This window comes from Fukomys damarensis, unplaced genomic scaffold (genome assembly GCF_012274545.1).
Source record: "Fukomys damarensis isolate Sample0158 unplaced genomic scaffold, DMR_v1.0_HiC HiC_scaffold_4, whole genome shotgun sequence".
NCBI classification, from domain to species: domain Eukaryota; kingdom Metazoa; phylum Chordata; class Mammalia; order Rodentia; family Bathyergidae; genus Fukomys; species Fukomys damarensis.
Window position 1 is genome coordinate 32,696,864 of NW_022900916.1, and position 26,120 is coordinate 32,722,983.

General features: G+C 37.9%; 1 protein-coding gene and 1 long non-coding RNA gene across 9 annotated transcripts in view; one reads left to right on the top strand and one right to left on the bottom strand.

Moving 5' to 3' along the window:
- LOC104865019 overlaps positions 1-6,258 on the top strand; it is a 51,798-nt gene extending 45,540 nt beyond the window's left edge. For both annotated transcript variants that reach the window (XR_781046.1, XR_781047.1), the window contains one exon: positions 6,205-6,258. This is a non-coding gene — a long non-coding RNA (uncharacterized LOC104865019). The remainder of the gene's footprint in view (positions 1-6,204) is intronic.
- The window catches only part of Pde1c (phosphodiesterase 1C), a 576,741-nt gene that overhangs the window by 172,093 nt on the left and 378,528 nt on the right, over positions 1-26,120 (bottom strand). The gene's annotated exons all lie outside the window — the stretch shown is intronic.

The following is a 26,120-nucleotide window of genomic DNA, read 5'->3' on the forward strand; positions in this document are numbered from 1 at the left end:
AAAAAAAAAAAAAAAAAAAAAAAAAGATATAAAAGAATCTCAACTGTTAAACATCAAGTAGAGAAACATTCACTCTTGTCAAGTCTCCTGCAGTCTTCACAAGCAACCCTCATCATGCTGCAGTTCAGCAGACATCTCCTGGAGAAGCAGCCCACGCCATTCTCAGAACAGTTTGCTGCCCACCTAGCTCCTCGCCAAGGGCCTCCCCTCCACTAAAATGAACTCCTTCTCACCTTGTCACTAAAACACTGAGGCTACACATTTTCTTTCAAGTCATCAGCCCAAGATCCATCCTTTCGCACTTGCTAATTTTTCAAGATCTTCATCAGACTCTGCTCTTACCAGTTTCCTCTCCCCATCACTGATTTGTCCTAGCATTCACCTGGGTCAAGGTTAATGAATACACGGCCCATGGTTCTAACATCCCTTACTCCTAGGCACAGGAAAGATACTGTCAACCACTCTAGGCTCTTTGCCAAAGATCCTGAAAAAGCCTTGAAGTCCTCTCTCAGCCTACAGTCAGCAGCTGCCAACTACAGCTAGCTCTCCTAGGTCTGACAGGTAGAAGCAATGGTCAGTTAGTGAAGGATCCACAGCTGCATCCTGTATAGGACCAGAATCTGTCATTCTCCCTTCTCTGCACAAACAACAGCTCAACATAAGCCTAAAAAATGTTTGGTGCCCAGGGCCAGTGAAGGTAAAATATAGGCCTATGACTACTAACTTTTTGCTCTTACAACCTAAAACAATTCTGAAGCATTATGATCCCTCAAACTTTATAAAGCTGATATCTATATTTTTATTCTACATGAGTTTAAGCAGTCAAGGATCTGAATTTTCAAAATGTTGTAAAGATTAACAATCAATCAAAAATTATAGGGCCAGGGATTTAGCTCAGCGGTTTGGTGGCCTGCCTTGCAAGTGCAAAGACCCAAGTTCAATCCCCGGTACTGAAAAAAAAATTATATTTGCCCAATACAATCTAAATACCATAATGTATCCAGTAGCAAATCTATAATTATAAATCTACAATGATTTAATAATGTCCAGCATCCACTTAAAATAGAGCAAATTCTGTAATATTTTAATAAGCTTGCTATTTTAGAACAGTCTTGAATTTATGAGAAAATGCAATTATTTTCAAGTCTTCATGTATCCTCATAACATGGAAGCCCCAATTTAGAGATCACTGGATTAAACAGTGTCTAATTCTTTAAAAAGCAATAGATATTTTGTGGAAGGAACAAAAGTGTCCCCTCAAAGATGTTCACATGCTAACTGCCAGAACCTGTGGATACACAGCAAAAAGAAATGTGCAGGTTGCTTCAGGTTATAAAACTTAAAATGGGACCACTTGTTATGGTTTAGATTTAAAGTAGCCCCCAAAGCCTCCTGTGTTTGGAATGTGACTGGACTATGGAGACATCATACCAAAATGGAATTGGGAAGGGGGGTCTGGTAGGAAGAGGCAGGGCACTGTGGGCATAAACCAGAAGAGTGTATCTTCCTCCCCAGGTCCTCTGTTCCCTCTCTGTTTCCTGGCTGTCATGACGTGAGCAGATTTCCTCCTCCAGTCCCTTCCACCATGCTGCTTCTAAGTGAAGACAGTCAACATACAAGGACTGAGACTCCTGAAATAGGAGCCAAAATAAAGCTCTCCTCCTTTAAATTGTGTATGTTGGGTATTTTGTGCCAATGAAGAGAAAGTAACTAAACCCTAACCTGGATTATCTAGAGGACCCACTCTAATCAAGCACGCTGTGAAAGCAGAAAGCCTTTCTCAGCTAGACAGGAGGATGATGTGGAAGAAAGTCTCAAGCACGAGAAGTATCAACACGCGATCGCTGGCTTTGAAGATACAGGAAGGGACCACATCCTAAGCAATGTGGGCAGCCTCTCAAGGCTGAGGGTACTCCCAGAAGACAGCCAGCAAGCAGATAGTGAAAACTAAAAGTGAAAACTCAGCCAGCAAGTTGAATGATACTAGAAGCAGAGTCTCACCCAAAACCTCCAGAAGAACAGAAAGACCACAACATCATGATTTCTGCCTTCAGAGAGTGAAGTAGAGAAAGTAGCTGAGCTTACTGGATAAAAAATAAAACGTTTGTATTGTTTAAAGCCACTAAATTTGTGGTAATTTGTGACAACAGCAACTGAAAACTAATATATTGGTCATTTATCTATAATAACAAATACAATAAATTGCTTTTGTCAAAAAATTTGACAACAGGCTTTTTATGGTTTAGATTTGGGGTGTCTTCCAAAGGCCTCTTGTGTTTGGAAGGGGACTGGATCACAGGGGTGACAGACACATCAATGAATCAGTTCACTGATGAGTTGGTTCACAGATGATTTGCTGTTAGTAGGTGGGGCCTGGTTAGAGCCCGGTCATGGGGGTGGACCTGGAAGGATTTATCTCCCTTCTTGGTTTCTTCATTCTTTCTCTACTTCCTGGTGCCATAACATGAGCAGTTTTCCTCTGCCAAGGCCCTTACACTGTGTTGTTTCTACCTTGTAGCCAGCTGACTGTTCATGGACTACCACTTTCCAAACTATTAGCCAAAATAAACCCTTCCTTCTTTAATGTATGGGTGTGAGTACTGTTATCTCAATTACCAAAAAAGTGACCGAGACAGGCTTTTTGCCTGCTCATTGACAATTATGTTCCTAACACTAGAATTTGACTCAGTTATTTTTAAGGTTTCATGATAATACGTTTGTCAGCAATATCTTGAATATGATACCCATAGTACAAGCATCAAAAGCAAATACAGACAAATGGGATTATATCAAACTTAAAAAAACTTCTGTACATCAAAGGACACAACCAACTTGAAAATAAATATTCAGAATGCAAAAAAAAATCAAATCATATATCTGATAATGTGTTGATATATAGAGCATACACAGAACTGCTATAACAACAAATCAATTCAAAAGATACTTTGCCTGAGATTATGTATAATTAGATGGAAGCATATGAAAAGTTTCACAATGATACTATTCATCAGCAACATGAAAATCAAAATCAGAAAGAAACATTGCCTTACCCTCACTGGAATATCAAAAGAACAAAACAGAACAGAAAATAAGCATGGGTTTATTCAAGAAAAAAACTGTTGGTGGGAGTGTAAAACAGTGCATTACTATGGAGCAGAGTACTGTGGCATCTCAAGAAATTAATATTAGAACTGTCACATTCTCCAGCAGTTCCACTTGTAGATAGATGCCTACAAGAATTGAGAGCAAGGTCTTAACGAGATGCTTGTCATGAATATCTGTAGCATCGTCATTCACAGCAGTCAAGAGGTGGAAGCAATACAAATGTGCATTCACAGATGAATGGGTAAACAAAACATGGTATCGACACACCACAGAATATTCTGCCTTATCAGAGAAGGACACCCCCTCATATGCCACAACATGGATGAAACCAGAGGACATCATGCCAAATGAAACAGGCCCATCGCATAAAGACGAACACTTATACGTTATCTCTTACACAAACTATCTAAAGTAGTCAGAGCTCACAGAAACAGAAAGAAGAATGGTGGATGCTGGAACTGAAGGGGTTAAGGAGGCAGAAATGGGGAATTGTTGTGCAATGCTGACTCACTCATCCTGTTGTGCTTTGTATTTTAATATTATTTGATATTTTAAAATAAAGATATCACTATGAATCTTGTATTAGTGGGTTTAATATCTACAATGTTAATCAGTAATTGGCCAGAAAAAAAGTTCTAACAGAAAAATTGTAATCCTCCACCCCAAACCCTTATGAAGAGGTACATTTTTAGTATTATAAATATTACTACTATTTACCAATAGAAGTCTACTAGTGCCAAGTAGACTAGGTTGCTTAAATATGGAATAAGTTTCAAGGTGTAAAGATTTTAAATTTCATCAACTGATAACCTCAGGGGCCATATCAGCAATATATGGGTGCTAAACACATTTAATAAATAGGTTTTCTTTCAGTTACTAAGTTTGTTTCAATAATATATGATTACACTCACTCATATAGATGGAATTTTTTTCAAAGAAAAGCTCTCAAATTTGATGACCAAACCTACCATTTTCTAAAACTCACGCTATTACAATCACATAATTTTTCCTAAAACATTCTTATTTTATCAAAGTGTTAGTACTTTGAATTCTCCTGTGAACTAATTGTAACATTTTACCAGTTCCCTCATTAATAAATGAGTTAAATAGTTGATATGGTTATTAGTCAAGTCTCTCTAAAGGAATAGAAGCAATACAACTTGAGTGAAAAAAAATGTATATATGTATAGTTGTAGGGACAAGTGGGAGACAATAGGCAGCTTAGGGCATGACCTGGATGGCTGCTGTGGTGGAGATGACAGGGGTGACCATACATTTACTATGCATGATGTACTTAGGGAAGTTGCCCTTTTCGGGATTTTTGCATGCATTTGCTATGTGCTCTTAGACTTCTTGAACTTTAGCTCACCCCAGAAACAAAAGCTAAGACCTTCATTGGCCCAGATTATACCAATCAGTGAAATATTTATTTTTAGGAATCAGCTTATCCCTGTAAGTGTAGAGAAGCCAAAGACACCATGCCAAGAGGCTCAGCTTGGGGCTTTACCCTGTCAAATACCTCACTTTCTGTCTGGCAGTCGCTGCTTCCGCAATACTACAATTAAACTTCACTTTACTTTCACTTGAGTTCCTCATTTTACACCAAAGGGATCTTCAGTTTTGAGTCAGCCTTGCTTCACCTCCTGCAATCTTGCCAGGGTGAAGGGACAGAACCAAGGAAGCAGAGGTTCTCTTCACAGGAAGATCCCTGCTTTCCAGGACCCCTACCTGATGGGACATCATGTATATAGACACACACACACACACACAAATGAAAGAGAACACAAGATTTCTCTTTATTTTTATTTTATTAGCACATTTTTTGCAGTGCATGATGTTTATATTCATCTTAGAGAGTAGGTACATACACATAACATATCTTGATTCTCTTTTATTTCCGTTCTGTTCCTGACTTACCTCTCTCTCTAGCTCTAGATCCCCTTTCTCCACCTTCATTCTTGTTATTATTATTATTAGTCCACATTTATGACATATAATGTTCACATTCATTAGGAGTATTTGATACATGTACATGACACATCTTAAATCGTTTTATTTTCCTTTCCCTTCTCCTCTTCCCCTAGCACTCCCTTGAGCCCCTTTTAAGGAACTGGCTCACACAGTTGTGAAGGCTGGTAAACCCCAGATCTGCAGAATAAGCCAGGAGCCTGAATACCAAGAAAGACTTGATATTGCAGCTGGAGTCAAAGGGCAGTTGGGTAGCACAATTCTTTTTCCTCTGGGCAGGTCTGTCTTTTATTTAAGACCTTTAACTGACTGAAGAAGCCAACTCATAGTTTGGAGGCCAATCTGCTTGGTTTGAAGTCTACTTACCTTACCCCAAACATATCTTCACAGGTACTTTCAATAATTTTCACCAAATATCTGGCTACCCTGACCTAGCCAAGCTGACACATAAAAATTAACCATCACAACATGAGTCCATGTATTACTTGAATGAGAGTCACAATTTACCTTATAAAACAAATTAACCTTTAACTACCGACAGGCCTCTGAGGTCAAGTTTGAATGGGTATTTTTCACTTTCAAAGACAAATCTGTGCACCACCAAAGTTAGTGAGGCCTTCACAATGCTATGCAGATCATACAAGAAGCCCCTATCACTCACCACTACGGAGTGAAGAAATCCAAGTTATTATTTCACTGAGCGGCATCGGTGATCATCATGTATGTATGGGTCACCAGTGCCACATACTATCATTCTCCCTGTTCTGCAGAAGCCTTTACTGAATAAAATGAGCATTCACTCAAAACACTGACTGACCATGTATTGGAATCAAGTCACTGTAGGACATGAGAGACAAGACACAGTCTATCAGTTCAACATACACACTTTTAAGAAGGAGATCATATCCAAATTACCAGGCAAATTTATCTGGGAAGATTCCTACTAGCTGCATCACTAAAAAAAGTAGTAAAATAAAACTAGCAATGTTATAAGAGATTTGCCTCTATTTTCAGGATCATGTCAAAGTGTGACAAACTAAACCCAATACTAAGCAGAGTTCCTGGTGACAGGTACACAGGACCTGAAATTGGTTAATCCCTGTAACTTCTAACATACTGGCATCTTTTCAGATACAATATAAAAACGCATCCCAGCTTCTCTAGAGATGTCGATTTCAGTGGCTCATGGGTGAGTTCTTCCCTTATCAAAGACAGTTATGCATATTCTAGACTTGACTAATAGAAATGCTCTTATTTGGTAAAAAGAGCTATCTCAGTGGACTGGCAGCCAGAAAAGGAGCTGCAAATGATAAACTGCACAGGCACAGTTCAGCTTCCCTTCGATACTTGGCTGAAGAAAATATTAGAAGTTTAAAAACCAATTATTTCAGGTGCAGTTCAATTTTACTTTATCAATATAATTTGAAAATGATTATCCTTTACATGCACTTAGCCCCACGAATCTTGTGAATCAATCAGCCTTTGTGATTTTAAGCATAAGATTTTAAGCATAAAATAAGAGAAGACATTTGAAATAACCATTGATTTCACGGCACTTTTCCAGAGCTTTCTCTTCTGTACAACTTTCTTACTTGCCCCTGCCCTTATTTCCATCTTATCAGTTTTTGGGAGATGGGGAAAGGTTTTGTGTACCGGGGAAGTATTGTACTATACCGTAATTTCTTCCCCTTCCTTCCTTCCCCTAGCACTAATACTCTTCCCTTGTCATCTAGGTGTCAGGTGTTTTATTAAAAGCTCTAGATAATAGTTTAACACTCATCACAAAGCTGGCAACCATGATACCTGACAAGCCCCAGACTGGGGCCTAGTAAAAAAGAACCCAAAGGTCAACATATGCAATCTGTGGAGTTTGCTGGAAAGTTACTGGCTTTATAGATAATCCTAAATTTTGCGCAACAAAGTGGCTTGCCGCTCCCAAGCATATTAGAGCAAGCAAACCTTTACGCATGGGCAAGATGGATGTGTTGTCTCCACTGGGACATCACACTGGATGAGAGAAAACCCCCACCGAGCAAGGCTGCTCCACAAACAGCAAAGCCTGGAGTTTTACGATGATCAACTATATTCAATAGCTCTCTCTGGTTTGGGTTAAGAAACACTATTACCATTTTTCCTGTATCCTTAGATACATGTTTTCCCTTTTTAATGTTTCTGAATTTCAAATTAATTAGAAAACTATTGGTTCCTTTAATATAATAGTATTATTTTCTTTAATAAAATACTGGAATAGTATTTGCACATCTATAAAAAAACAACTAATATGCACAAAGAAGTTGACTCAGGTTCACTGTCCTCTGGCTTAAGAGATGGCAAACAATTTGCAAAAATTTTCACCCAAAAATAAAGCATTTCTATCTGAGTGTGACTGAAAAGAAAAATCTACAAAGTTAAGTTATATGGAGTATTACATTCCCCAAAGATGACTGATAAATGAACTATATACTGAGGCAGATGGGGCTTCCAATAAAGAAGCCAACTGTTACTACAAACAGTTGCTATTTCATTTTCTTAGTTTATGTTTTGTTTTGTTTTCCCTGATTAATTAGTGTTTGACTTTTCAGCTTCTCCAGAGACCTTCCCCAGTGAAGCATGGAGGTTTCATATGCTTGAAGTATAACTTCTCAGCTTTTGCATTAAAAAAAATGCACATTTTCTCACTCTCACTTAATAAAAGTTGCATGCTTGAGCAAACAGTGTTTCCTTCTTCTACTTTATTTTGGTAACAGTTAATTAACTTAGCCCTCAAGCTATGTCTTTAGGATTTAAAAAAACTGAAACTCCCATTTAAAGATTTAAATCTTTCTATGTGACTACTGCTACATGCAGTCATCACAGCACACAAAGACAAGAAAGGAGCACGTGTACCCCAAGGGACTGCAGAGAGTATTGACACAGACAGCAGAGGTCTCCACAAGGGCTCACTATCAATCGATACAAGTACATGCACAACATTCTTCCAAGTACATCCCAACATCAGTTAACTGAAATACACTTCTACAGTCCTTGCCAATTTCAGTGAACAGAAACACACGCTCAGAACAAATCTCAACTCAGAGGAGCTAAAAAATTATTGTTACCATAACAACCATGCCATCTTTACCAGTGCCTTCCCATATTTGAAAGTTTTTTTTTTTACTTGACCTGACACTTGACCCCAGGAGTAGTTCAATTTCCCCTCCTTCTTCCAAGTCACTTCATCCTAAACTCTGAATGTGGAAAAGCTGGACTGTCCCATTCATGGCATACAGAAGCTTGGCCTCAGTCTCCTGCTGCCATTGAAAGGTTAGTTTGGATTTAAACTCTTACCCTTTCCTTGGTCCTCTGCAAGGAGAAACCAATTTACAGGTCTACATGCCCTACCCTGTTATGAAATTAAAAAATATATATTTAGATTAAAATCATAGCTATAAGTTCACAAGTGCTTAATGAGTGCAACACACTATGCTAAGTGTCTTCCTTCCATTGCTTCACAAATCCTCTCAACAAACTCACATAATTACAGAAGCAAGACTTGAGATCAGTGAGGTTAAGTCACTCTCCCAGGATCTAGTCAGTGGCAGAGTTAATGCATTCATCTCTACTTATAGAGCTCATGTTTTGTCTATTATTTTTCTGATTGTCTAAGCGTAGATTTCCTGCCATCCTCAGGAATAAGAATGTATAGAAGGAAATTATCTAGTGTTACCAAAGATGATTGTAGGAGGAAGAAAACCTTTAGATCCTGCTTTAGGCCTGGGTTTTGCCCCCTACATCTCTGCTTCTTATCCACTGCTGTGCCTCACTGTGCTTCACATCCCACATGTGGAAAATGGGCTAATGACATCTGCTCTTCACACTGCATAGAAGTGCACGCGCAGGGATGAGATGCTGCATGTGAATGGGGTTTCCAAACAAGGGAAGAGTGTCACAGCATTCTTCATGGTGTCTCCTGGATGACACAACCCCAGCCACCCAAGGCTCACCACTCCCCTTAAAACCCCTAGAGGTCTCACACTTTGTTTCATTCTCTTGACCCTTAAGCATACCAAACATCAGGTATTCCTTAGCTTTATACGTGCATCTGTCTAGAAACATGGATGAGCCTCTAAGTGCCTTGATTTTGGAGATCTCACTGATTCTTCATATTTCTTATAGTTCCCTGAATGCTTTCCCATATACCAGGCATTTTAAAGATATGCTGTTAGAGTGATAATAACTTTGCATAACCACTGTTGCAGCCCAAGAGCTGGTATTAGTTGCCAGACATTTAAAATAAGAGATTAAAGTTATCTTATAATTGCCTGAATGTTTATTAAATGTATCTTTGGACAATTTTAGACAAAAACAGAGGTTTTCAGCCACGCTTCAGTTAGGAAGCCCAGTATGTTCTATCTGTAACTTGGCTTAAAGGACTCCACCATGTACACCCTGTTTCCACAGCTAGGAGAACCTACATTTCATTCCAAAGATAGGAGGGAACCCTGAGAGAGAGGAGGGAGGTTACTGATTCTTTACTCTCAACAGAAGCGCAAAACAATTTGCCTCAATGTGTAATTTGGTATGAAAGATGCTCAGCAAAATTGTTGAAATTACAAAGAACCCAAGTTAGAAGCTGATAATTGCTTGGATTCTTGTTTTTGTTTTTTTTTTTTTGGTACCGGGGATCAAACTCAGGTCCTCATGCTTGCGAGGCAGGCGGTGGAACAACTGAGCTAAATCCCCGGCCCAATTGCTTGGATTCTTGATGACTCCATATATGACCACCTTCCCTGGGAACTAAACTCTGCTTTGGTTTCCTCTAAAACCTCAGATTTTGTTTCTATTCCAGGCCATTCTCTCCAGAGATGGTATCTCTTCATCCCCTAAGATACTGACACAGGAGCTCTACGCTAAGAGAAATGCGTTCTGACATCTTGGGAGAACAGCAGAGGTGCTCAGATGACGTCAGATGGCTCCTGGCCAGCCTGTGTTTTGAGAGCTACTTTAACTCAAACCATTTGAAGACTCTTGCATGGAAAAAAATAAACAGGAAAAAGCAAGAAAAACAAAGCAATAAACTCTGTTCTTGTGAGCTCTTAAACTGCTAAGCAAAAATATATTTAAAACACAACAAAGCATGAAGAGTTAAACTAGAGGAACAGAGTAGGGTGGTGGATATTTGATGGGACTAATTTAAACTGTGATGAAGCTAAATTTTGCCATTTGAAGTTAAGCATTACCCTGCTTCTTTCACCAAATGTATCCTCCTGTCCAATCCTTTGGTATAAGAAAACAAAACTCATTAATATGAGAACTACAATGCTAAAGAAGGTTTAATAGGTATAGCCAAGCAGCTAATGATCTACAAAGACTCCTCCTGCCTTCATTTCTTGGTGTAGAGTTGTTTTGAGAAGGTGGTGCCCACCCAAGGTCTATACTCCCAGGTCATGGGACTAGTTGTAGAGTAGAAGGGATGTCAGAGATAAGAACCTTAAGGAGTAACTTCTACCCTATTCTCTTCTACTCCATTCTCTGCCTGAAGGCAGAGATTTCAGAGGGTACGGCTTAAAGTAGAGCCACAAAACAGAAAGAACCTAGATATCTAAGTCACCAGTTGGAGGGTCACTCACTGCTTAGCAACATGAGCAAAAAGTAAATCTGAATAGAGCCAAGTCACAGTCTGGTATGATTAATAGTAGCTAGCATCACCCCAAAGGCATAGTTTTGTGTTTTATTCTATTATACAAAATTGATTCAATGATTGATTGATTGTAACAGTGATTGAATCCAGGACCTTAACTCTGAATTATATCCCTAGCCCATCATTATTTAGAGACAGGATCTTTCTGATTTGCCCAGGCTATCCTTGAACCTGGCAGTCCTCCTGCTTCAGCTTCCTGGAGTGCTCTAGTATAGGAGTGCATATTAATAGCTTTTAATTTGACGTGTCATTTAATGAGTCTATTCCTATATAACTAACAATTTGATCCTGTGATCTATTCCAGGTGTGCATTACTTGGAACAGTTTCCAAGAATCTATCCTCTGATTTACTGAAAGTTATTTATCTATTCTTTTCTCCATTAATCTGTAATGGTTTGGCTAATAATAGCAAGCCACTACTTTCTGATGGAAATGATTAGAATAGAGTTGTACAGGAGGTTATGGACATAAATTTGAATGGCGGTTCTGATTAACTCTGGATAAATTACTTACTGTTAACAAAGCCTCAATTTCCTCACTTGTAAAAGGACAATAGCACATTTTATTCTGCTTTGACATTTCATCTCTGGACCAAAATGTGAAGAAGTAACTTTTATCCAGTTTCAAAAGGGTTTATACATATTTATTTTCACAGTTTGAATCAGTGTCCCAATAGCCCCAGCAACAATTATGATACTAAGGAATCTTGTTTCACACAATATATTAGAAATACAAGTAGAAGCAGCCACAATGTGACATGCTGTTTGTGTAGGCTGTTTGTCTTGACAATCCTCTTGGCTCTGTTTGGATTGTGGTATGTACAATTTGATGTGTCTTCTGACTTTCTGTATGTGACTTATTAAACATGTATCTACTGTGTCCATGTCATCGATCCTTCTCATTAAAACAGAATACTCATGCATACACAAAGTGTAAACATTTTCCTCCTCCCTCTGGCAGGCAGGATAATACCACAGAGCCCAAGGTTTACCCTCACTGGCAAAGCTACTCACTCTTGAACCAAAATGAAATGCTGAAACCATCAGCTAAATGTAAGCTAACATAATGAAAAACAGTTTGGCATTCAAGATGTGACCCTCAGAAATTAGGTTCAAAGATAAATTTCCTTTACTCAAAACAGAGTGGGACACTAGGAAGTAAACTGATATATGGTCTTTAAATAAAAAATTCCCAAATTCCAAGAAGTAACTGTGGTGGTGCATTGGACATTTAGTTTCTAGAAGGACAAATGTAGGTACCGGAAGAATATTACCAGGTTCAGATGGCATCTGGTTCACCTGTCTGCTTTTAGAAGCAAGAAACTGAGGGCGCAGGAAATTAAATGACAGGTGCATGGCCACCGAAGGGTCACTCTAATCTGCATGTGGCAGTCACAGAGTCCTACATGCCTGATGTCAGAAGCTCAGTGTCCACCTCCTCCTTTCCTTCACCACTGCACCATCTTCCTCTGGAGATAGCACAGACATGCTTGAGGGTGTCAGGCCAGCAGCTCTGATCTGAGCTGAAATGACTTGAAGTTGTCACTGATTCTGTGAGGCAATGATAATAGTGCCCACATTAAAGGGCCCCAACAGCAACCCCAGAGCCTCTCTCACTGCTCTCACTATCTCATTAAACACTCATTGTTCTTGTCTTCCTGGGCACCTATAAAGACAGTCTGACAGTGGGCAAGCTCCTTCTGATGATTATTATGATGAATCTGGATTTTTTTGGGGTGGGGGTACCCAGGATTGAGCTTGGGTCCTGAGCTTGTGAGGCAGGCGCTGGAACCACTGAGCTAAATCCCTGGCCCCTGATTCAGGATTTTTTAAAATGCTGCCACTTCAGTTTATATAGAAAGTCCATATACAAACAAGCAAAAAGCCCCATTCACAGAAAGAGAAAATCCTTTGTACCTTTAGGGACTCAAATGTGAGGACCTGAAGACTGACCTCATCTGAATTAGTTCTTTTTTTTTTTTTTCCTGTACTGGGGATCAAACTCAGGATCTCAAACTTAGTTCTGATATTCTTTTCCATTTCTTTGCTATTACTTTGATAGCTCATGGGTGAAAGTGATGAATTTGATATTGAAGGTAAGTTATGAAAGAAAAAAATTCTGTTTTAATATTTATACTTTGAGTTTTAAAATAATCACTTAATGTATGTTCAAAATACCAATAAAATGAACTTCTATGTATGGATATGTACTTTCTTGTCAACAAGAATGTGCTACCTGAACCTCTCAACAGGGAAAGACAAGTTACAAGTGAAAATGTGTTAACTGGAATATGCATTCAGTTATTTGTAGTTAATAAGTTTCACTCTTTTTCACTAAAGTGTCAATTTATGAATAATTTCACCTTGTCCCTTGTGAAACCCTGTCCTGCTTCTATTTAACCTCCCTGTCTACTCCCATGACAGCCATAAAGAGAAAAAAAATTCAGAAAGAGACAATAAAGCAAAACTCAAACTAAAATCTAATTTACTTGTTTGCTAAGGATTAAAAAGAACCCTCAACAACAACATAAAAATTCTCAACCTATATCAAAATATTTATAAACAGAAAACTGAACACCACCCATCAAAATCAGAGGTGGATACAAAGTAGGATCAACTTACATTTGTGCAAGCTTTAGCAACCCTCCTACTGGCATGTGCAAGTGTAAGAGAGTGCTCTTCTTGGCTACAAATGTGTGTCTACCTCATTCCTCTATAAACAGATTAGAAACTAAACAAGCCAAAATAAGGGAAAAGAAAAAATATGAAAAAATGGAAAAAAAGGGTTTGTAAATAGGGAAGGGAGGAGGGGATGAAGGGAGGACAGAGGTATGAGGAAAAAATGAGAACCAAGACCTGTCATGTAAAGGTACAAGATCCCAATGATGAATGTAACTGAAGTGTGTAACTAAAATGTGCCAATAAACTCAATGAGGAAAAAAAAAAGAAACTAAACATGCCAGTAGCATGGGCCAAAGTGATTGATACAGACTCTAAGGAATAAAAATTGGAAGATTCATTAATGATCTTTCATAAAGTGGCAAAAGAAACTACTTCATATTAAAGCCATAGTGTGATGATTTAAAAATACATATGATTTTCTCCAATCTTACAATTTAAACAGGGAAGTTGGTTAATTCCTTTGATAAAGATGAAAAGACGGTATGAAACAAAATACGTGGCATAACAGGATAGTATATCAGTTTTTCATTGGCTTTTCCTATTATAGGCATTCATCAGTTTATGGCTATCAGACAAAAAATAAAATAAACATTTTGCTGTGATCTTGGCATTACTTGATTCTGTCACTAAACAGTTTCTTAGTACGTGATTCTTGAAAATAGCAAACAAGCCAGATATGGTGGCTTACACCTATAATTCCAGCATTCTATGAGGCTGAGGTAAGAAGACTGAAAGTTTAAGCCCACCCTGGGTAGTGAGACCCTGTCTCAAAATGAAACACTAAAAAAGAGGTAAGGCTGGAGCTTAGTGTAAAGGCACTGGTTTATTCTGCAGTACTCCCCCTGTTCTTGCCAAACTCCTGAGAAGACCTCAGTGGAATCTGCATAATCCATTTACTGTATGAAACAGAATGTAAAACCTATCCACAGGGGTTCACTACTATTATGGTTTGGGCATATTCCCCAAAGGTCAAGTATTAAAGTCTTGACCACTAGCTGTGGCATTACTGGGAGGTGGTAGAACCTCAAGGAGGTAGTGCCCAGTGGAATGATGTTAGGTCACTGGGGTCATGACCTTAAAGGGATATTAGGAGCCCAGCCCCTTTCCCAGCAACCGTAATGTAGACAGTCCTTCTCTGCACTTACTTCCACCATGATGTAGTATGACACCACAGGGCCAAAGCAATAGGACCACGCAACCATAAACAGAATCTGCTGAAACTCTGAGCCAAAATAAAGTTTGCATTCTTTTAAGTTAATTACCTCTCATACTTTGCGATAGTGAAGGAATGTTGATTAACACAACTGGGTTCTCCTGCATAGCAAGGGACAATAAGATATGATTCAGCATTTGGGAACTGCGCCATCACTGAAAAATTTAGACTGACTCTACATAAGCTATGACAAGAGAACTTTTTTTCTTGTTAATGCTGTTCTTTTTTAAAATGCGAAATACTGGCCATGTTAGCACAGACTGCATGTGGCATTGCACATGCTGGTGTACTCTTCCTGTGGAGCTCAGTAAAAATGCATTTTGTTCAGCAACTGAATATACAGGTGTGGCTTTGATTACTGCTGGAGGGGTGGCAGCGGGGTGTTGAGGGGAGGACAGGTAGAAATCATCACCTGTGCAAAGCCACTGAGAAGCTACAGAGGATCTGATGCAGTTTATATTTTTTTAACAAGTTGCCACCCAAGGATTAAATGATTCTGAATAACAACTGGGTTTTATTAAAACCCAGTTTGTATGTCCAGCTTGACACACATGGAATGCTGGATGTGCGACAGTTAGTGGCTGGCTTTGCATTCACTGAGGGGTTCTAAACTTTAAATGCACTACAGTGACTAAATGAAATGCCTTTACTGGTCTAAAAATTGTGTAAGAGGAGTGATTCTTTATCCAGACATCTGTATAGCAAATTACTTTGCATTCATGTGAGAGCCGAGCCAAGTGACACAGACAAGAAGGGCTTGACCTCAGTTTGCCCATTGAAGTCTAATCAATTTACCCTAATGAGCATCCTACCAACATTCATAATTGCCTCCTTTAAAAATTGCAATCCTATTTAGACACATTTTTCACTTTTGCAAGCACTTGCTTTAAGTGTAGAGATGCATCTGACATTATATGGTCAAAATATTCCTAAGGAGCTATCTGTAAACTGATTTTTTAATTGAGTAATTTAAATATGCAGAACAGGATATTCACTATTTATAGAAACTCTGTGAGTAATTCTTTTATAAAGCTGCCTTTTGCAATATGAACATTCAGCCTTCATTCATCTACCTTGTAACTCCAATCTTCATATATCAAGCCTTTCTAAAAAGTGCCTACCATAGCACCTGGCAAATAACAGTCATTCAGTAGATGTTCCAGTTTAATGATCTTGCAGCAGCTTCAAGAAACCTGCAAAACCCTTCACTGTGTAACATAATGCACCTATCCACAATCTGTAAAACTATGTAATATGTACATGCTATGTCCTTGAAACAATTTGGGCAAATTAGATGACTTCTGATAGAATTTTGGGATTCTACAGAAATCTACAGATTGGGTTCAACAGCAAAGCAGTATTCACGTAGGTCCTTTCACGCTATGGTGTTCCAGGAGGATGATTCTAAAGTATATGCTGCACAGATTTGTAAGGCATCAATTTCCAGATCCTCAATTTCTGTATATAGTTCCTTCAGCTGAGGCTCTGCCAGTTTTTAATCACCCTTGGCCCCCTGCAAAACCTCTGGAGCAACCAACAGAAAGACAAAAGAAAACAAGAGTCCTCAAAGCCAAGGCATCTTACCTACCATTTCCATTTCATTAAGAGATATATTGTTAGTTTCCTGATTTATATATAATGGTTATTTATAGAAAGTTATTATTAATTTACACATTTCATACTAACAATTATAGATAACCCAATAGAGAGGGAAAATTTTTAAAACTTAAAAAATAATGGTCACAAGAAACTGAAAATAAATATAGTTCAATTAATATCCATATTGTTGCAGGACATCATGATAGGATGATTAATAAGAGATTTTCAAATATAGGAAAATTATCCTGTAGTGGAATTAAAATATAGTTTCCTACTATTAAAGAGGAACTTATTCCTATTATTTTAAAGGGATATTATATATTAACTCAAAATATTTTGCTGTACATACTTAAGGAGAGATACACATCCCATTTTAAATTATCAACATTTGCAATGCACCAGACAAAACCATAATTTTCACCTTGCTAAAATTAAAATAGTAACTCTATAATGGACAAATCTGGAGGAAATAACCAATTATCCAAATCAACAGGCTAACTAGGACCCAACTGACATGCTATGTATTTTATGTTAAAGATAAAACAAAAGAGACACAACCATATTTCTATGATGTTCTTGCCAAAGACTCACAGCCTAGACCGAGTCATGAGGGCATTTATAATAGACCCACGTTGTGGGATATTCTATACAACAACCTAGTCTTGACTCTTCAATATATCCAGGTCATGAAAGCAGCGAAAGGTGAAGAAGTCTGGATTACTCTAAAACAAGAAGGTAGGAGGGATGACATCCTATGTACACAGTTAAGTGGTAACATTTTAATATAAAACTTAAAGTAGACAATGAAATTATCTGTGCTAAATTTGCTGATTTTGATTTGCTGATTTTGTGCTATGATTGTGTTAGAAATTATCTTTGATTTTAGGAAATGCTACCGAAGTATTTAAGATAATACTTTTAAATGATTCAGGAAAAAATAGACAAGATGAAGCAAAACTAGAAAAATATTAACAATTAATAAATAAATGTGGGTAAAGAGTATGTGTGTGGAAGGGTTGTACTACTTTTGAAATTCTCCATGAGTTTGCAATTACTTCAAAATAAAAAAAATTAAAATTAAATCTACCTAGCAAATTTAAAAATGGGGATGACTACAAAATTTTCTTAAATTTTATCAGGTACATCAGTCAAAATGCTGGAAAATGCTGCATATGCTACACTGTTTCTTTTTCTATCTAGACTCTTGCCAGTGATGTAATTTCTATTCTCCTGAGTGTCTCCTATTTACACATTTCCCAGCAATGAGATCTGTAGGCTCAGTTTCATCATCTCCTTTCTCAATTTGGCTAACAATTTGATACTTTCGGTCTGCCACTCTTTAAGAAATAGTTTTTTAAAAAGTGCCATTTTCTGTTTGAAAAGCATGAACTGCTTTGCCTAGAAAAAAACAATAAATTCATTATATTTAAAAATGAATGATTTACAGTTCATCAAGCCAAATTTACACTGTCAGCATATGGAGGGGAAAAAAGCCATCCAATAGAAAACAAAATGTATCTTTACTACAGTTAAATCATGCTTGTTTTAGACTATATATGTCCTCTAATACGTATTATATACAGTACACATGTGTGCATGTGTGCACACACTATGTATAATATCAAATATATATTTACATATATAACTGAATTTGGAGTATATGGATAAAGTTACTCTGAATATATCTGGTAAAATAAAGCAGAATATTGAAACTTCTCTTTAAAAGGAATGAAATGGGTTTAAATTCATACTCATTATTTATTTAACATGTGGTCTCCAGAGTGTATGGGGCATACACTACCATTTATTCCCAATCCATTCTTCTGGGGACAACAGCTTTTCGAAAGATAAGAATTCTGAGAAAAAAGCACGTAGGTAGGGAAATCAGTCAATTAAGACTGATAAATTAGCCAGATCAGTTGCCTGTCCATACTGGGTCATGCTGAGTTTGCCTGGAATTTTCTGTATGGAATTTAGTCCCTATAGATGCATGTCTAGACAAACTTACACACACACACACACACACACACACACACACACACACGCGCATAATACACACATAGACATAGAATACATAAATGCATAAGTATGTATATTCTTTTACACCAAATCAGGCAAGAATCAACACCAATAGAAATAATTTCAGAAACTACTTTGCTTATGTCTTTACCAATAAGAAAGAATTAATATAAATAGAAGTCGTTATCTGCAAAAAAAAAAAAAAAAAAAAGCCTGCCTCAGGTCACTGAGATGAAGCTGAAGCCAGATGATTCAACCTCAGAGACAAAACTTATAGCTAACATTTACCTGTAAAACCTAAAGTAGATATCAAAAGAACCAGAGGATGAACACATCAAGAGCTCCTGAACAGGCAGGTCTACTTAGCCTAGGGCCAGTGATCATAGGAGCGTCCATCCATTAAGTTGGACTCTACTAAAAAGCACCTTGTTTATGGTGCCTTTGGGATCTCCCTCTTTACTTCCAATTAAAAGCAGATTTTGTTAACTTCTTACCACAAATCAATGCTATAAAGAAACATAAAATATCGGTGTGCGGGGGTCAGAGTTAAAAATATAGATAAGCATTTTTTTAAAACACCAAGTGTTCATTAGTAAACCTCTGGGTCTATAATAAGAGTAATAATGAAACAAAATTACTGCCTATATTTATTGATCAATTATCACTTCTCAGGCACCATACTAAGCATTTCACAGATATTGTTTTGTTCAATCCTCATAGTAAAACTCATTAAAAAAAAATGTGAAATCCAAAAGTTTGACACCAAATGTCATACTGAGTCACTAGGTTATATTGCTCAGCAAATATTTCCTTGTTAACATACTTGTATGTGTATGTATTTAGTGACAAAATGCTGGAATACTTTCCAATTATTCAGATCTGTATTATGTCTCTCAGTAAAGAACCATAATGTTTTTCATTGAAGCTCTGGCCATAGCTTGTTGAGTTTATTCTTAGAACGATATTTGTAATGCAATTATGTTCTGTGTCCATTTCTCCCAATTATATGATTGCTTGTATATTTACTCTGAGTTCTCTATAATTGTGACAGTAATAGCTTATATCTGAGAAGAGGACCAAGAGAGATTTTCTAACAAAGATTAAAAGCTTATGGTTAAAGAGAATAAAAGAAAAAAATAATTTAATTTGAACTGGTATCCTTGGAAGATACAGAAAAAAGTGTAGAATACAATAAACCTTAATCAGCACATACTTATTAAATACCATCAATGATCATGAAAGAATTCTGTAACTCTTACTTTGACCTGAGAAACATAACAAAATGGAAAGGAAACTGGATATTAACATATGAAAATCTGTTACCACCTATAGAAACAGCAATTATTAAGTGATGCAGTATAAATTTAGGTGCTAAGGGAAAAAAGTATCTACAGAGCTGAGGTGGTAGAAAACAATCCCGTCAAAATAAAACCTATATATCTTTGGGTCAATAGACAGCTGGCAGCCAATATAAACAGGGATGATTTAACGTGAAACCAGAATAACATCTTTATGTTGAGACCTGATATCTGCTATGAAGCTCTAACACTGTAATTCCTCAGCAAAAACAAACAAAAATATTATTTACTGGAAAGTCTTGGAGGGTAGGGACAATACATTGAGGAAATCACTTCTCAAAGTTTAAAATATATTTCTAAGATGTGGGCAAGTAAAAAAAGCATGGACTGCTTTCTTCCTTTAGTATTAATTTATTGAACTGTTCCAAATACAAATCCTTCTTTAAGAATTTAGTGCAGTTTTAACTTTCCTAAGAAGTGAAAATTGAAACAGTTAAATAAACAACTTGTAAAGCCATCAATTTCTGTTGACACTTCCTAAGTACCTTTGTTCCTTGCATTGAATTTCTATTTAGTAACTTCCTTCAATATGTCAACAGATCTGAACTGATGTCTGGATGATAACCGTTGTTAGGAATGGGGGGGGGGTTAAAGTACTCCAACTCCACTGAGGGAAGAAAACGCCAGATGGGACTATGTAGCTTTTTTTTTTTTTCATTTTGATTTGGAAAACAAAAAGATTAGGAGAGGAAATCAGAGAGAATAGATTAATGTTAAACAACTTTCAAGCTCCTGGTGTACTGCCCAATATAAGGTCTTCCTTGGTGACCTTCTCAGGTAGGTCTATTACCCTTATTTTACAACTTGAAAACTGAGGCTTGAAGTAGGCTAGTGAGCTAAAGATAAGGTTCAAATATCAGCTCTGCTGCTTACTAGCTGTGTGACTTCAGTGAGTTATCTGATCATACTGAGACTGTTTCCTCATCAGTAAAGGGAGGGCACCTTTGAGAGTCAATCTGAGGGTTATGTGCCCAAGCATGTCATGTCACAAGAATTTGGTAGATGACAGCCATTATTACTACAACCTGTACTGAGACTTGTCTACCTCCACCTCCACCCTGGATTGGGTTGCTGACTTTTCTGCCATGCTGTAGGCCCTGAGACTTCATCTGAAAGACGACTTTTCAGAGCTCCCTCACTGATGGCTTCTGGTTGGGTTGGGCCATTAGGTCAACCAGAGGCCAGGGTCAAGACAAGAGAGGTCTTCTTCTTGGAGGTGTATTTTCAGATAATGACAACTGTCCTTTCATGACTCCAGCTCCTGTCAGGAGGACCCTTTTCCACAGCTCTCGCTTTTCAATAGTACTAACTCCTCCCCTGAACCTCCACAAGTCCACAACAGACTCTGCTGATGGTTTTATCCCACTCAATGTTTGTGAGCAGACCTTTCTCTTGAACTGTCTCTTGACAATCTTTGAACTGTGCAGATAAGATACCCAACTTGAAAAATCATATGCTGGTAGATGAGAAACCTAGCCACCACCACAATCCTTTGCCAATGCTTTACAAAGTGCTTACTTGTCAGGGGAAACTAAATTGTGAAGGTTATTTATCATAAAATATTATTGAATAATTACTCTTACAAGGTAAAGAGCATTATTAATGTATAGCTAGCAAATACTGAGAAATGCATTTGATGACTAGCCTTCTTTGTTTGTTTTGGTTTTTGAGATAGGTTCTCCCTATGCAGTTCAGGCTGGCCTTGAAATCACTATGTAACCTAGACTGGCCTTGAACTCTTGGTGATCCTTCTAATAGCCTCAGCCTCCTGAGTGCTAGAATTATAGGCATGAATCACAAGGCCCGGTTCCTGGTGACTGACCTTGAATATTTAAAATGCACTACCTTAGGGCCGGGGATTTAGCTCAGCAGTTTGGTGGCCTGCCTTGCAAGCGCAAAGACCCGAGTTCAATCCCCAGTACCAAAATAATAATAATAATAATAATAACAATAATAAATAAATAAATGCACTACCTATCACATTAATTACACAGGTTGGGCCAAACCCAATCCTGCCAAGTTCCACCTACTACACCCTACCTTTCATTCTGATAAATGTCAAACTGACTCTCCTGAGGAAAAAAAGAAGATGGGAGACTTCAAAGAACTCTTAGAGAAAATCTCCCAAAGTATAGCCAGCTGGGTATTACTTGGGCCTTCTGAAACTATTTATCACAAGCTTTCAACCTCTGGAACAATCATTATCAAAATACCACCAGAGCCATTTTGCAAACCATCATTTTCAACCATGTTTCAGTTAGGATTTGACGGAATCCACTTAAATAGGTTTCATTTCTTCCCCTAGCAATTGTAAGTATAAATGCTAATCAATCCACAAGGCATAAATAAGCACGTAATTACTCAGTTAAAGAGTAATTATATGGGCATTTGTTTGTACCCTACGAGATCAAGGGATATTGGATGCATTATCCAAAAGGGGCATATTGTATGTTTTCAAAGGTTCAAATTTGTGTTTGCTTCAGTGTTTCCCTTTTTTTGTTTCTGCGGATTTTTTTTTTAACAGCTTTTGTTTTGGTGCACAGTTTTGCTGTGTGTAGTTTAGGCGCATTAGATGAAATGTTTCAAGTAATGTGCCAGTGTTTTCACATGACTGTGTAATCAGTTTTGATAATTTAAAGCAATTTTATAAGTGACCCCACATTACCAGTGAATCACTGCAAATTTCCCATTTTGGATCTGAGCATTGAAACTGGTCTTTACAATTGCTGGTCATTACGAAACTTTAAGCTAGCAGGACAGGCCCAGAGTATGAGCACTGAGATCCTGGCAGCTTGCCACATACGATAATTATATTCTGTCAATTTTAATTCTCAGCTGCAATGTAAGCTGGATACACCACACATTTTATCTACTTCCTGCCCTGAGCCTTGTACCTCACACCCACACCTGCAGAGTTCTGCTTGAGATGCAGGGGCATCCCACTGGGGATTCAGTGATGATTTAGAAAATGTATGTTACCTTTCTGTTGCTGGGACAAACTCCCGGACGTGTGCAACTAAAAGGAGAAAAGTTTTATTTTGGTCCATGTTTTCAAAGGTTTCAAGTCATAGTCAGCTGGCTCTAAGGCAGAAATGGCAAAGTGAAGGAAGGCTGTTTACTTAAAGGCAGCCAGAGAGCACAGAGAGCAGGAAGAGAGCCAAAGAGATAGGAAGGAGCTGGGGACAGAATACATCTTCCAAAGGCACATCTTCTGTGACCTACTTCCTCCAACTGTACCTCACCTCTTAACAGTTCCTCTTGCTATGCTTTCTCTCAATGAGGGTTGCACCCTCAGAATCCAATTGCTTTCCGAAAACCCCACCTCCGAACACAAGAGACATTGTAGGGACATTTTGGATCCCAATCTTAATATAAATTATAGAGAAGAGGCCATGACCATCTGTTGCAGTCAGTTGGGTCTATGAAGAAATAGGTAGCCTCAGCCACACTTCATTACCATCTTGCATGCATAATCTATTTGTCCATATATTCACGACCTTTATGTCAAGATATCTTTGTTTTCACCTTCCTCTTTCCAGGTCATCAATCCCTAGTTAGCTCTCTGATTCTTGGTTAACATACAGTTGATACAAATATTTGGTCAAAGAAAGAGTAAATGAATAAATAAATAGATGAATGGATGAATGCAGTCTTTCTGCATGTTCCCAAACAGTTCAATTTCCCATCTCTCATTTCTCCAAATGTTATGGGCATCCTTAGCCCATCAGACCCAGAAGCCCACTTGACACCCCTGCAGCCTTCACCAATGCAACAGCATTGGCCCCTGACTTGCCTTATGCCAGTGCTATATCAGCTTCATGTTGATTTAGTTAAAAAGTACAACACAGGACCATTCCTACCTTCACAGAACATCTCTTCCTTGCTACCTTTCATTCTTCATGCTGGACTCGTTGCAATTAGCCACCTCAAAGAATTGATAACTAGCATGCAATTAATTACTCAATAAACAGTCACTACTGTCAGTGTTAGAGACTTAAACACTGTACTTTCATGTGGGTGCTATAATGCAGATTTAAGATGCACGAGTCAACCTTTACCCATATCAGTTTTACAGAAATCATTTTAATTTATGGTAGATACAGTTGAATAATAGTACCAAAGCCAAAATACCAGGAGAGAAACAGCAAATCTGGCAAGACAATGCCAACAGAATCATGGAATTGTTTCTGTTTAGAAGGCAAGTCTAACACAGAAAATTCAGCTCCCTTTGTCCCTAAAGAAACTCAGGATAAGAGAAGCAGCTCCTAAGCCAATCATAGAACTAATGAGCAGCAGATCTGAGCCTCACAGATGACTTCTGACTCTTGAGGCTAGCAAAAGGTGGGGGAGAAAAGAGATGAAGTGAAGTAAAGTTGAATCATTTCATGGCAAAAGAGGGAAATGAAAAACTAACAAAACTTTGAAAACTGATGTTTATACAAGAGCCAATGTTCTTTATCAAAGTATTCCTTTCACTGATGACTATATAGTATCCAGTAGTCTGGGATTTACCAATGGGCATATGATATTTCTTAGAGTTCTTAAGTGAAACGAGAAAACTAATACCTTAAAAAAACTGCAGTGTGGGAACTGAGAATAATTGGACATGGAAGATCTTTAAGGAATGATAGAAATTTTCAAAAACTCTTATGATGGTTGCATGACTGTGAATTTAGTTTAGAAAAACATTGAATTTTACACTGTAACAGGTGGATTTTCTGATCTGTAAATTATACCTCCACAAAGGTATTTTTAAGAAATCTGGGCCAGGGATTTAGTTTAGTGGTGCTGCCACCTGCCCTGCAAACGCAAGGTCCTAAGTTTGATCCCCAGTACCAAACCAAACCAACCAAACAAACAAACAAAAAAAAACAGTTTTTAAAAAATTTGCAGGGCCTCCCTGTTGTCTTTGGAACAAAGCTCAAGTCAAGAAAGATTCCTTAGGATAAAACCCTTGCATACCTCGTATCTCTTTTATTTTTGCTACCTGTGTCCCCCCAAATTTCTGACCCAGACTCCATTTACATTCTATCTACTGAACCACCAGAAGTTTCCAGAAAATCCAAGATGGTTTTGCACCGCACCCCTACTCATTTGCTCATGTTGCTCTGTTTGCCTTCTTCCCTGGAGTCTTCTTTCCCAGACAGCCAGAAAAATACTACATTGGGAAATGAGTGCTAGAGCCACAGTTCAACATGACCCTCCACTCTAGGAAGCTTTCTGACCACCTAGGTAGCACTAGTCATTTCTTCTGTGTGTACCCAATGAGCGTATCATTCAGAATCTATAAATACTTGTTCCTTAAAGGAACAAGACAAAATGGTGAATTCTATCTGAAAACACCAATTTTTTCTGTTTCCAACCTAAAAAGGTAAGAATGTAATGAGGCCAACAAGAGGCAATCCACTGAGAAAGAAAGATGCAAAATAAACCTGTTGTTCAACTGTTGTATATAAAGAATTATGTTAGCAGCAATGAAAAGATGGGACTTTTTAAGCAAAAAGCCATATATAGGAGAAAGAATATAAACTTTGGAGGCAGATACATTTGAGTTAAAAATCCTGCTCAACCATTTACTAGCAGTTTGACTGTACAAGTTTCTTAACCTCCCCAACAGAATATAATTTCTTCATGTGTAAACTATCCATATCTTGCAGATTCTTATAAGGAATAGTTAAGATTACTCAATGAAGCTGTATCACTGCTATGTTGTCTCACTTCCACTTCTCCCTTATTTAGGCCACTATTTCAATCACTAATGCTATTGAAAACCAAATGTTCTAAGAATCACATTACCAGTTTACATTCTCCACCACGTTCAATTCAGAGGTGGCCAAGGACATCATAAGTGAGATGGTTCAACATTCAGAGTCCAAGCCATAGCATCTCCATCTCTTTTCAAATCATGTGTCTACAGAGCTTTAGCTTATTCCAATAAATAATGTCCACTGTCACACCATCAGCCAGTAAGAAAATGTTACTTAATAAAGCAGGAAAATATATATTCTTGCTTCAAAGGAAAATTAACATTTAAAACACATAATACATTAATAAATGACTATAAAACCTAGGAAATTAAAATAATATGCAACTGGACAGGTGTGGTGGCACACACTTGTAACACCAGTACTGTGGAAAGGAAGAGCACGAGTTTGAGCCCAGTCTGGACAACTTGGCAATATAGTAAGACTCTTAAAATTAAAAAAAAAAAAGAAAAATAGCTGGATAAGTAGCTCATTGAAAAGGTCCTGGGTTCTATATACAGAGAAAGGCAGAGGGAGAGAGGGGAGGGAAGCAGGTAGAGAGACATGGAGAAGGAAAGGGAGAGGAGAGAGACAGAGGGACAGTGAGACACAGAGAAAGACAGAGGGAGGGAGGGACAGAGGGAAGGAAAGAGGGTGAAGGAGGGGAGGGGAAAGAGAGAGGAGAGGGGGAGGGAAAGGGAGAGAGGAAGCTCTGTTTGCAATATAGTGTGGGGAAGAAATTTACTCAAGAAG